Source organism: Triticum aestivum, chromosome 6B (assembly GCF_018294505.1).
Source record: "Triticum aestivum cultivar Chinese Spring chromosome 6B, IWGSC CS RefSeq v2.1, whole genome shotgun sequence".
Taxonomy (NCBI): Eukaryota; Viridiplantae; Streptophyta; class Magnoliopsida; order Poales; family Poaceae; genus Triticum; species Triticum aestivum.
The window spans coordinates 671,642,419-671,647,170 of record NC_057810.1 but is presented as its reverse complement, the minus strand read 5'-3'; positions in this window follow the sequence as shown (position 1 = coordinate 671,647,170).

Sequence of the window (4,752 nt, the reverse complement as noted above, 5' to 3'; positions counted from 1 at the left end):
CTTAGCTAGCTCCAAAATGACATAATAAACTTACTTAGCTCTAGAATGACCTTAGCATGTTTTACACCAAAATGACTTTGTATGCTTAGCTAGCTCAAAAATGACATAACAACCATACTTAGCTCCAAAATGACCTATTTTACAGATATAAGTTGCATCATAGTAATCTTCACATTTTAGTTGCATCATAATAATCTTCTTCTTCTAATCTTCTTCTTCTAACTTTCTTCTTTCCCATTTTACATATTTGCTTAAGAACACGGAAGCTTGGGTTGATGGAGTGCTTGTATTTAGTTTTTGTTTTGACCTTGTGAAACTTGCTACCTATGGATGAAACTATGTAATATTGATGAAACTATGTATATGTACGGATGAAACTTGCTACTATTGGTAACATGTGTTGGATACATATGTGTTCATGACTATTGGTAATATGTGTTGAATATGCTATATTGGTCATATAAATATATTTGTGTTTGATTTCTGTGAAAATGAATTGATATAAGAAAAAACAAAATTAAATGGGGCAATATAGTCACTTTGCCATCTGCTGGCAGATGCCAAAGGGCTTTGCCATCAGCTGGCAGATGGCAAAGAGGCCACGTGTCATCTACATGTAACATTTGGGCTGGCCTATTTGGGCTCTTTGCCATCTGACAGCAGATGGCAAATCTCTTTGCCATCTGGTGGAAGACGGCAAAGCATTCAGCCTTTGCCATCTGCTGGCAGATGGCAAAGAGCCTGCAACCTTTGCCATCTGCTGGCAGATGGCAAAGTATGCCGTTAGCCTCTAACGGAGCTAACCCCGTTAAGAGGCTTTGCCATCTGCCAGCAGATGTCAAAGCCACAGGCTCTTTGCCATCAGCCAGCAGATGGCAAAGAAGCCTTTACCGGCAGGGTTTCAGATGAACTGTTTGCCATCTGCTGGCAGATGGCAAAGTCTTTGCCATACGCCGACCATTCCTTTGCCATCTGCCATGGCAGATGGCAAAGTGCTAGATTCCAGTAGTGAGGGGTGTGGGTATCTTTTTGCAAAATTGCCATATTTTCCTTCCTGTCCATCGGATATAAATCGGATGGCCTATATTGCAGGATGGCAGGAACACCATCATCATGAACTCTGTTTTTTTATAAGAGTAGAGATATGTGAGTGTCACTGCCCCCCCCCCCCCCACACACTTCCCAACACCGAAGGAGTAGAGTGACACCTCGATCTTGATACTAATCTATCGACTGGCTTCTCTCTCAAACATACAAACACACTACCCGGCACCAAAGGAGTAGGGTGACACCTCGATCTTGATACTAATCTATCGACTGGATTCTCTCTCAAACATACACACACACACACTACCCGGCACTGAAGGAGTAGGGTGGCACATCGATCTTGATAATAATCTATCGACTCCTCTTTCAAACACACACACACATACACACTCGCTAGTTGTGCCTCTGTGCCTACCGCGCACTCTCGATACGTCTTTCTCCCCCCCCAACAATGACAGCAGAAGGGTGACAACTCGATCTGATCATAATCTGTCAATTGGTTTCTCTCTCAAACATTGTGTCTCGGTGCCTCGCTTGGTAGCCCCCTCGATATGTAGACTTCTACCACACGCACAACTGTAGTGACGATGACGCTGAACCCAGTGTGCCTTGTTTTTACCGGCCTCATGTGATAGTTTTCATCCCGTTTTCTGTTAATTAACAAGGCAACCTTTTCTTTGTTACTACTAGTGAATCTGAAATCATTCGGGACAGACATAAAATATATCACTTCAACCCAATTATCGCAGCAACTATTTTAAAAGAAATTAGCTAGCTGCCCATGAGTTGCACAGAACATTAAGATGCATTTGTATGAGTAGTTTATCTTGTGAGAGAAAAGGCTGAATGAGGGAAGGCCTTATTTGCGAACGTGGAGAGACGTGTGGGTATATTTTTGCAAAATTGCCAGAATTTCCTTCCTATCCATTAGATATAAATCCGACGGCCTATATTGCAGGATGGCACGCACACCATCATCACCAACTCTGTTTTCTACTCCCTCCGTCCGAAAATTCTTGTCATCGAAATGGATAAAAATAGATGTATCTAAAACTAAAATACGTCTAGATACATTTCCTTTTGATGACAAGTATTTCCGGACGGAGGGAGTATTTGTCTTTTTAGAGATTTCAACAAGTGACTATGACCGGACCTTACCAACATACTCAAAAAGTAGTCCATAATTTTGATGTTAGCCTCTTTTCTTGGCGGTGCAGTGCCATTTGGATACCTCATAAATAAATCAAGGACAAATCTGACCCCTTCCTGAAAAGACATACGTAGAAAAATGAGTGAATCTACACTCTAAAATATGTCGACATACACATCCATATGTGGTAGTCCATTTGAAATCTGAAAAAGAAAAATATTTAGGAACGAATGGAGTATATATAAGAGTAGACACGGAGATATATCTCCAGCATGGTCTACAACAAAAATGTGCTAGGCTGGTTACCGCCGGATGCTCGCAACGCGATGACATGAGTTCGAATTCTGCCTTTTAACTTTAGATTTGTATATTATATATTAATCTACTTATTTAATATATACTTCTTTCGCTATTGTACTGACAGTGGAACCCACAGAGTACTTAAAATATTAAGGATGGACTAGTTTCTTTTTAACTTTCTGTACAAAGCTGTAGCCACCCTGCAAGTCACGTGTACACTGTACATGCAATTAACTTTTTATGGAGGGACAATCATACAGGCAATTAGCTCAAATGGATTGGATGTCACTCTATTATTTCCAGCATAAAGAGCATCTCGAACGGCAGCCGACAAATTTCCTCCCGCTTCCTTCCGCGGAGGACGACATCAAACGCCAGCGACATACATTTTTACAACTCTAACCAACCAGATGAAATTTGTGCAAACACAGACTGATTTCATATAAGCATGAAGGATTTTGTTTAAAAAGCCGGATCTTCATATAAACATGATGGATTTCATTACATTTACACGAACTAAGAGGTGCTAATTCGACCCTCTTGTATAATTAATACTCCCTCCGTCCGGAAATACTTGTCCTAGAAATGGATATATCTAGACTTATTTTAGTTCTAAGTGGCCGCCCGCGGATCCCTTTGTCTTCCTCATGTCCGTCAGACACTTGCGAGGTCGACGAAGGTCCTCGGAAGAGACAAAGCAGCAAAGAAACCACCTGAATCCGTGGTCATCGCCTCGGCGGTGGCCTTCATGGGTCCCAAGTGGCGGCGGCCTCCTGTGTTCTACTTCTCCTCAATGATGGCGGCGGACACGGAGAAGCTGGCCACCGACTCATCGCTCTCCATGCACCCGGCTTCTGTCTCTGCCTGCATGGCGCTGCCGCAGGCACGGGAGGCGCGCCCACCGCAGACACTGGTGGTGCGGTACGATGCGGCAGCGACGGCGCCCATACCGGCGTGATCGCCGCCGTGCCGGCATGGAGCAAATCGGCACTCCTCATCGAGCTGAACTGGAGCGGCGAATTGCTGAACCACACGCCTGCTTGGGGTGGCAACTGGCTCCGTCGGGCCAAGCGAGGTTGGTGAAGCACCGACCGGCCTCGCCCGTATCCGGAGGGCTCGGCGGGCCACCCAGCCGGGTAATATGCCGGAGAACGGATCATCAAAAGCCATCGGAAGGGTGGAGAAAATGGTGAAGGAGGAGATGGGGGAGTGGCGGAGGGGTGCGATTCTTGCCCGCTGTCTGTCTGGCCTCGTGTAAATAAAGGGTGGACGGTAGGAGCTTGCCCGGCGTCTGGCCTCGTTTAAACTGAGGGCTGACGGGAGGAGCTCGGCCGGTGTTGCGTTTAATTCCGGCCCGCTCATGAACGGACGTGTGGCCGGAGTAGGATTCTCGATTTGCATGCGGGTTTAACGGAGGGGTTTAATGGAGGCGCCAGGCGTGCAGCGGGCGGTGAAGTACTATTTGATTTGAGAGCATTAATGAGCCGTCAAATCACAAAGGCCCTCGCCTCTTGTGAAACCGACCGAGCTAGACTACCCCGCCCTCTAGCCTTTTAAAAAATGTATATACTCCACTTTTGTACAGTAGTATTAGCGATGGATTGCGCCATGGAGCAAAACGTGAAATTAAAAAAAGGTGGTACATATAGAGAGCGCTCGTGAACTATGTGTCATGCATGGCAATAAATAATGTACTACATGATACTTATATGATACATGGCGCAGGAGTACTAAGTATTATTTATACAGTTTTGCTAGAACTCATCTAGATGAGATATAATTTGGTCTCATTCATCTTTTATAACCATTGGATGTGATGCTATAAGATGCGTGTGTGCTGACGTGGGTTGTATTTGTTCTTGTGCAACAAACTGACCACTGCATGTCATGTTTGATAGTCTCAAGTCATTAAAAGCATACAAGCCCCACATCTCTTCTTGGTTGATTCCTCTATTTATGTCAAAAAATAAGAAACAACGTGAGAGTTAATGCACCACGCCTATGTGTTTACTAGTATCTGGTTTTCGTAAGATGACTTAATACTCACCTAGACGGAGGGAGTATTCGATTTGACAGCGGGCAGCGCAGTTCCCGATACGCCTTTAATGCAGACGAGGGAGGGAGTAGCGGTTCCTGATATATTGAACGGCCAATGCATCCTCCTTCAATTAATGCATGAGGGAAGTAATGGGAGGAGGTCCGGGAAAAGAGGCTGCACGATGTGAATGCAACGCAGTTTGCCCTCATTGCCCTCA